Source organism: Magallana gigas, chromosome 9 (genome assembly GCF_963853765.1).
Source record: "Magallana gigas chromosome 9, xbMagGiga1.1, whole genome shotgun sequence".
In the NCBI taxonomy this organism is placed as follows: Eukaryota; Metazoa; Mollusca; class Bivalvia; order Ostreida; family Ostreidae; genus Magallana; species Magallana gigas.
In genome coordinates this window covers 5,870,558-5,879,705 of record NC_088861.1, presented here as the reverse complement: position 1 = coordinate 5,879,705, position 9,148 = coordinate 5,870,558, and the positions used below count along the sequence as shown (strand labels likewise).

Sequence of the window (9,148 nt, the reverse complement as noted above, 5' to 3'; positions counted from 1 at the left end):
TTTGTCGTTAATGTGTTTAACAACATTTTTAACAGTACAGTCAAAAAGTGTCACAAAAGTATTATTTCCAAAGAATGGAAAAGTAAATTAGATTACATAATAAACTAAACATACATGTACTAGATAGAATATACATTATGAAAACTTAATTAGATGGTAGATATAGGCTTGATAGCAAAATGGACTATCGTTATGGTATTATCGTTCTTAATTTTTGTTGTAATTGTGTTTTTAGTAAAATCAGGAGGTTTTATTGAACGATATGTTTTGTGATATTTAGGTAAACCTATATTAGGAAAGTTATGTGTATTAACGTTGCTGTCTTTTTCGAGAACGTTTGATTACAGAAAGGTTTTAATTTTCTCTGTTATCTTTGTTCTACATATCGGACAAGATTCCAATAGAAGTGCACAATTTTCACAGGTTGCTAGATGACCACAAGGTCGAAAGGTCATCTTTACACGACCATCAAGACAGACCTTACAAAGCAACTGCTGTCTTATCGTCGCAACATCTTCGTTTATTTTTTGCATTTCATATCGAAGGAATCTGCAGTTTGGTGATAGCTGTCGATGTTTTTCGGTAAGATCTTCATGAAAATCCAAAGTCATTTCAATTCCACAGTGAAAACACTTCACAATATTGTCAGAACCTAAATGATAACACATATTGTAAAAGCAAATCAAAAATAAGAACGCATACATTTGATATTTATTTATATTTACTTAAAATACTAGTATGCTGCATTCAACATTGATGGTTAATGGCTACATGTACTAGTAAAATCCCAAAATCTCTCGATCTAATTATATTTCAGATCAGAATTTCGTCAATAACTTGTAAGCGTAAAGACATTGGCATTTTTATTTCGATCTCAATTAGAATATTGCATTTCGAAATGGTCTAAATTTCAAACTCTAATCGAATTCGTACAAAAAAAGACATATAGCATGACAATTAATTGCATGTTGTTGAATAAGAGACCCAAAGGCCTTTACGTTCGTGATTTCAATAAACATTCATTTGATTTCATTCCAGATTTCACTTTTGAGGAACGGAAAGTAAAACCCATTGGACAGTTTTCAATCCCTTAAGAAGCTGATCATGACACATTGATTAATCAGTATATGTGTAAGTGAGACATGAGTACCGTGCCAATACATGTATGCAAGTGAAAATTATTTCAGTTCCATGGATAAGGTAAAAAAGGAGCAACCTAATATAGTAAAATTAATAATGTTGGTCATCTATAAACAAAATATTACTGACAGTCAGATGTGATAATTCAGATAAAAACAAACCCATGCCTATATAAAGTAGTGTTTTATGTCAATTATTGTGAATACGTAGGAAATGAAAGGTGTGTGGCAAGATGAAGTGGTGATAATAAATAGCATACTAAAAATTTAATATATTTATACAGTTAAGGTGGAATGCTACACCAAAAGTTTATTTTATGGATCGTTAGAGTATCATTTCTGAAGAAAGATTGTGTTGTTCAAATCAGGATATATGCCCTTAATTTTTTTGTATTTCGTACGAAAAAGTAGAAAATGTATTTTGGTTGCAAGTAACGCTCTGTAGAGTTTAAAATGTGTTGTGAATAAAAGTATAATATAAATATCTAATAAATCATGTCCAGTAATGTCAATAAGACGTTTTATTTTTTTTAATTAAAAAAATAATTATGAAAATAAAAAACTTCTTTTGTTCATATTTTTCAAACCTATGGATAAAAGTGTCTAAAGAAACGTATTCTATAGAAAGGAAATGTAAAGCAATCATTTTTCAAAAAGAAATTGATTCAAATTGGCGAAATTTTAGAGATATGGCAAATTTTCAAAATTGAACCACACCCGATCGAAATTAAACTGATCCCGACTTGAATGAGAGAAATTTTAGATATATAACAATTTCACGCAAAAACTAGGATGTTTGGTTGTAACATGGTTTGCAATTTAGACGAACAATATAAAATTCAATCGATTTCTTGTCTGCACATAAGGAAATATTGTTGATTTTGAATTTTTAGCAATTTAAATCGGGATCAGTTTTTTCTAATCGGGATCGGCCATATTTTGAAAATTAGCCATATCTTATAAAATTACGTCAATTTGATTCAATTTCCTTTTAAAAAGTGATTGCCTTTTATTTCTTCTCCATAAGACACTTCTCTTTAAAATGTTTTATCCATAGTTTTGAAAAATATGAACAAACGATGTTTTTTTTTTATTTTCATAAATAATTTTATATTAAAAAAATAAAAAACATCTTGTTTACATTACTGGTCATGGTTTATTAGATATCTATATCATGCATTTATCCAACATCAAATTTTAAACTCTACAGTGCATTACTTGCAATCAAAACAGATTTTCTACCCTTTCGTAAAAAATACAAAAAAATTCGTATAAAAAAATTAAGGGCATATATCCTTATTTAAACAACACCATCTTGCTTCAGAAATGATACTCTAATGATCCATAAAATAAAATTTTGGTGTAGCATTCCACCTTAAGCAATTAGTATTTGAATTTTCAAAAAAAAATAAAAATTCAAAGGCAACAATTCTTTTGAAAATAATGAGAAATATTGGTATTTCAATGAGTCCGGTCTTAGAACCAGATCATACGTCACAGAGGTTTTGAATGATGCAGGTTTTTAAGTTTTTTTCATCCTGATAATTTTCATTGTTTAGCAGCATAGACTTCCTTTTCATAGCATAATTATTCTAGATTTCAGATTTTCTAAACAACTTATCAAGACCCGCTGCTAGTGTTGGGGCATGAATTTCACAGTTAACGCATTATCACAGTGATTTTTCCTTTTTATAATGTTATATACCAAATTTTGACAAACCTGGCTTAGTTATTTCTTTGAAACATTTACAAACGATCAATTAAAAGTTTAAACTACAGATGGCAACAGGTCACCCTTCAGAACGACTAGGTAGGTATATAAAACATTAAAAAGAGAACTGAATTAAACATTCAGTTATATATGCTTGAATTATTAAATTATCGAAATTACAATTAATATAATTAAAACTATCTTTAACCTGCAGTATTAAAAAACCATCTTACCTTTTAAATAGAATCCGGATTCAGCCAGGTTCTTTGCTCTATGTTTAAGAGTTCCGTTAGCCCCCTGGAATGACGCCTCTCGCAAGGCCGCTTCTGTATACTCACGATGTTTTGCAGACGATATTAATTCAGGATTCGTTTGATAGACAGAATCCCGCTGAGTTTGCAACACCGTACTGTCGTTTCTTTGCAAGGCGTGGATACACTTTGAGTTCTTTTTCAAATGTTCTTCCAGAGGATTGTCTCTTTCCGACCAATTGTCATGACTTACGCCACACGCGAAGCATGCTGTTTTAGAGTTGTATCCTACAGTAAAAATATTTGTTGATTTTCGTATACCATTTTAGATACAGCAGATATTCAATACAGCGAATATTACCAAAAATCATAGCACAAAGCCTCATTCATAGAATTATGGAAGAAGGGAACAAAAACGTTTGCAATGTGTTGAATACAGGGAAATATTCGCCCCGGTTTTATTTTCGCCCCTTTCGCCCATGTTGTCATTGGGCGAATTTAAGACTTCGCGAATTCCAATGTCTCAACCTATCTTTCTTCAAACACAACTATGTTTGGGCGAATTCAAGACGCGGCGAAACTGTTTGCAAGTGTTAAAGGGCGAAAATTACAAGGTGCGAAATAACCCTGTATACATTAGTTAAAATACAGATCTCTCTAATAGCACAAAGCGCAGAGAGATCTGATCTCTCTGTGCTGTGTCTGTTGTAGTGAATTTTAATCAGATTGAAAAGTTATAATCCATGTTCATATACATTTACTGCAATTCAGAAAATATTTCAAAAAAAGATTTGCGTCTGCTATACAAGCTGATGCTTATTGTCAAATTACAACAGGAAAAATGTTGCTCGTTTACAACGTTAAATGAGAATATGTACATTCAATAATTATCTTGGTTAACAGATGCGCTAACTCTGTGTGCATTTTTAGGCTAAATGAACATTGGTACATGTAATAGCTGAAATGGTCATAAAAATGTAGGTATATAAGATAAATGTACACACTAGATTAAATAGGCCTTGCAAACAATGATTAGGTTATTATACGGTCGATCAATGTTTGTTTTGGGTTTTTTTTTAAAGGTGTACATATCCTTGAATATATTGTTTTCATATTTTTATATCAGAGGTTGGCATAGTTATCAGTTACAAAACGCTACGTATCGAAACTTTGAAAACAAATAAGGTGAATATATAGTACAGTACTGTACATGTTTATGTGTTTATTGGTGGTAACTGATGCTAAATACATTTTTTTCAGTTTTTCTCAATGGCATTTCTTGGGTGCAGGTCATGCAACCGCTGCAAACATGCTCAATTAGTTAATTTGCAGTTGTGGTCGTCAGAAATAGTAGATGACAATCGCAACATCCTTCGAATGTAATAACATCACGGAATGTTTGAATTGTATACATCAATTTAAGTACATGTTTTCGCTAGACAGCCTTGAATGTTTCTCCTTGGTTGGTTTTGAGTTATATATTATTGCGTTTAATGAAGTTTAACTTAATTTGTATAATACATTGACCTATAACGTGTACATGTATATTCATAAGGGTGGGTTTCATTGACGCGGAGTTACGTTATTACATTCGATGTTGTATTTCCGCTTGTCAGTTACATAATGTAGCTAAATTTATATCGCGGGCTGGTATCTTATAAAATACATTGTAACATGATAAGGGTGTACGTTTGGAAGAGAATAAGTCACAGGCCATTAATATTCTTTGTCGCTCAATCATTCTGTCAGGCCTCTTTAAAAGACAAGTAAAAGTAACTCTCAGTTCGAATAATTATTTGATTGACACAGATAATTAAATACATTGTAGGTACATATAGTGGCTACAAGTCCCTTCTACACGCTTCTAGAGGTCCGTTTCTATTTTTAAATGCTGATTCAATATTATTTACTTAGTTTTTAAATCAATGGAAGCAATATGACCAGTACATTAGCTGTTTGCATTTCATTGTTTTAATTTAATAAAGTGCAAATATTTGCAGCATCGCAATGTTGGGAATGTCAATAAAGTTGGGATTTTGGAATTTTGTAACTCTATTTAACCCATTAACAAGAAAGATAACTGGGGCATGCTAAGAAGAAAATTTTCAATTAAATTTCCTCAATCAAATTTCACAACATGAATGTGAAATTTTATCTTTGTAAACTTGTATATATATATATATATATATATATATATATATATATATATATATATATATATATATATATATATATATATATATATAAAGTGCAACAATAAAAAAGAGCAAATAAGTTTTTTTTCGTTATATGTATCTTATATTTTATGCAAATAAATATATATATATAAAGTGCAACAATAAAAAAGAGCAAATAAGTTTTTTTTCGTTATATGTATCTTATATTTTATGCAAATAAATATTCATTAACTTTAAATCAAAATATATAGATCTACTTTCGTTTTAGATTGTCATAGAGTCATTTATTTAAATAAAACCTCAACAACAGAAAATTATCCCGGAAAGCATTAATAATTTTGTCTTGTCGCTTTTTTACTCCGTTATATTGAAATATTCGACAAACCTTCATAGAAATAGCCAGCTTCTGCTAAAGCCCAGGCCATTTTCTTGAGGCCATTGGGGGCAGGGTCACTGTAGGACAAGACCCGAGTCTTCACGTTTCTATACGCAGGATAGCGATAACGAGGGGAAGCGGACGGTTCCAAGCATGATTTCACGGGACCATTATCACCAGGTATTGAACAGGAAGTGCAATCCATTTTCCCATTATACAAGGACCATGTTTGTTGGGTTTATTTTGAAACAAAATGGTCGTTATACTGTCGACGCATGACGATGCCTGGACTTCCGCATTTGTTTAAGTGAAAGGGGGGGGGGGGTGGTTAATATTTCTTATATGATGATACTGTCTAATGTGAGGTTATGCAATTGATCATTCATGGATTTTGTTGAAATGATTAAAAGCGAAACTTCCTGTAATTAAGCAAGACATGCAGGGAGCATGCGGGGACACATTTTAACTAATGTGGAAATTATTTCACAACTGTATCACTTTAATAATTGATGTTTGCAATATCAGAGTTTTAGAAGTCAAGCTTGTTCGTGTACACATACATATACATGTAACATAATGTAGAAAAATGATCCTCTTGGTGTTGATCAGAGGTCAAGTAGTTCATGGAAAAAATACATGTAAGATATACATACAGTCATGTATATTTTTATATATTTACATTATCCAGTTTCTTTGCCTGTGATAACACTACGTATCGATTTTGTTCTATACATGTACATTTGTAAAACACGGTTATAGCGAACACGCATATAATGAATTGACGCTTACAGCGAAGTGAATTTCATTCCCCAAGTCTCTATTTCATATTGTAAACTTGACGGATATAACGAATTACGCTTATAACGAAGTTAATTTGGTCGTCCCTGGGACTTCGTTATAAGCGTGTTTTACTGTATAACTCATAATACGAATGACACCAAATTGAGACTCCAGCGGGGTTTGTTTATTTATATTTAAATATTTAATCGTACGATGTCCTAAAATTATATAAATATAAGTAATAAGGAATCATTCTTTGAATATTATGAGGTGATAATTTCGGTCGGGGCGTGATCAAATCTATCATAAAGGCCTTCGGGCTTTATTGGATTTGATCACGCCCCGACCAAAATTATCACCTCATAATACTCAAAGAATGATTCCTTATTCCTCTACCTTTTTGCGTTGCATGTTTTAGAATAAAAATCAAGCGAAGTGGTTTATTTCTAGTTTGCCTGTCAAAATGTCGGGTACGTCTGCCCTCCTATTGCACCACTTACAGTGCAAACAAATGTATAAAGGTTGTGTTTTACAGTTATCCAGCATACAATTTTGGTTGATCATTGTGTCATGTACAAAATGCATTGTTCCAGCTTGCCTCCGTTCCAATACTCGAATAAGACGTGCGTACAAAACGTATCAATCCGCTTGAAATTATATTTGAATTTTTGTACAAATAAAGAGAGCGCACGAGATTGTAAGTTTGCAGGAATCATCGACACAAATCAATTGGGATTTAAATGTCTATAACATCGAAAGGCTATGTACAGGTTTGAAGAAAATTGATCACTCAAACTATATCATGTTGAGAGTCGAAATACATGGCTATTCCGGTTATTAATAAAACTCACATGCTTTCTAAATATGACAATAGGAGGTAAACCGATAACTACTTACATGTATATTGGAAATTTTTTAATGTTAATGCAAACAAAGTTTAATGAAGTTATATTGTATATCTAAATAAACTAGTAATAAGAACAGAAAATAGTGTTCATACGGCAGAAATCAATAACGAAAAATTAAAATATACCGGTATATTATACATGTATTTCAACATACTAAGTAATGTTATATCAACAAACATTTAAAACAAAATTTTTTTTAAAAAATTAAGATCACCGGTAGGATTTGAACCAAAAACACTGCATGATTATATTTACTAATCCAGGACGAAACCAGCGAACCATGGGAGACTTGACAATATGCGATATAAAGTAGTGTTTGAAAAAACGTTGTCATACATGTATCAATGGACTTTCTTTTTTATCCTTCGAAAAAAGATTTTGAAAACGTACATAATTAGTCATCTCTGGGTCATCTCTCCATCTTTTTTTTAAAAAAGCGACATTTTTAATTTTGAAATATGTCATCTTTCAATACATAGGTACCTATACTGATATATAATAAACGAAGTTGTTGATTAGGGAGGGGGGTGGGATTGAACATCTTTTTGATCTTTTTGAACAAAATGACGATAAACTTTATCATACATACAAATTATATACAACATGTAAAATATAAGAAAACAATGCTTAATACTTGAACATAGTTACTTAAATTTGTTCCTTTAAAATCAAAGGTGAGGGATCAACTTATATAATTTGTATATATGATAAAGTTTAACGTCATTTTGTTATTAAAAGACCAAGTCCAGAGTGAAGAGTTGACAAAAATGCCATCTTTATACGTCTCAAATTTGTGGAGAGAAAACCAAGAGACAATAAAATCATTTACAGACAGATTTAGATAAGTAGGATTTTGCATGAATTGCATCGTGTTGCTATATTTAGACCCATATTATGATAAAACCTTTTGCATTACAAACACCTTTTTACCCATTCCACATCCAACAGAAACCAAATAACGGTTAAAATTCGAAAAATGTGCAAAATTAATTGATAAAATTTTCACTTTCTTTGTGCGCCGATGCCCCGAGGTTATAAAACTTTTTCTTGAGTACGATCTCGTACTCCAAATCGTACTCCGTGCTCCAAACCGTACTCGTACTCAAGGTATCGAGGTTATAAAACTTTTACATACTCATACTCGTACTGAGTACAAAACGGCGATTTTCTGAGTAAGCTATGAAGCTTTCTCAAAGTCGTACTCAAGACATTTAATCTAAATAAAATGCAGTGCAAACATTAAGAAATAAACAACGTTATTTAGTGAACATGGCGTTATGAATAGCAATTGCTCTGTTGGCATTAGCTGCAATAATGTAGCCCTCTCCCGATTTTTTTTTTTTTGGGGGGGGAGAGGGCTACAACTCCATAGGATCTCCGTAATGGTGCAAGTGCGGGAGTGATTCACTCCCGCAACGATTTCGTCTCAAATCGTTTGTAAATGACAATAACATTTGCATTTCTTACCTGAACTCAAACGTTGTAGATGTCTATGGCATAAATTAATCCAAAAATATCAAGTATAGTTCATATATCGGTTATTTTTCGTGTATGTCAACAACGAAAGTTGAATTTGTCCGCCATGTTTACTGACCTTGACCGGTTTTATTTTGGGACAGCCAATGAGAATTCAGGAGCGGGTCTTGAACTGAATATAGGAATTCCCCTATTTTAAACATAATTAACGCAGAAAATATGAATTTTCCATTATATACCATTTCCTTAAATGATGTTGTAGTGATATAACGAGGTAAGATCGATTATTTACACTGACATTCACGTTATCAAGCCCATCAAAACTCCAAG

General features: G+C 31.8%; 1 non-coding gene across 1 annotated transcript; it reads right to left on the bottom strand.

The window, feature by feature from the left end:
* Window positions 1-513: 513 nt before the first annotated feature.
* Window positions 514-5,914, bottom strand: LOC109617982 (uncharacterized). The gene is made up of 3 exons (XR_010709334.1): window positions 5,664-5,914; window positions 3,084-3,389; window positions 514-652 (listed from the first exon to the last, which is right to left on the bottom strand). It is a non-coding gene; the product is annotated as an uncharacterized protein (transcript).
* Window positions 5,915-9,148: the final 3,234 nt, after the last annotated feature.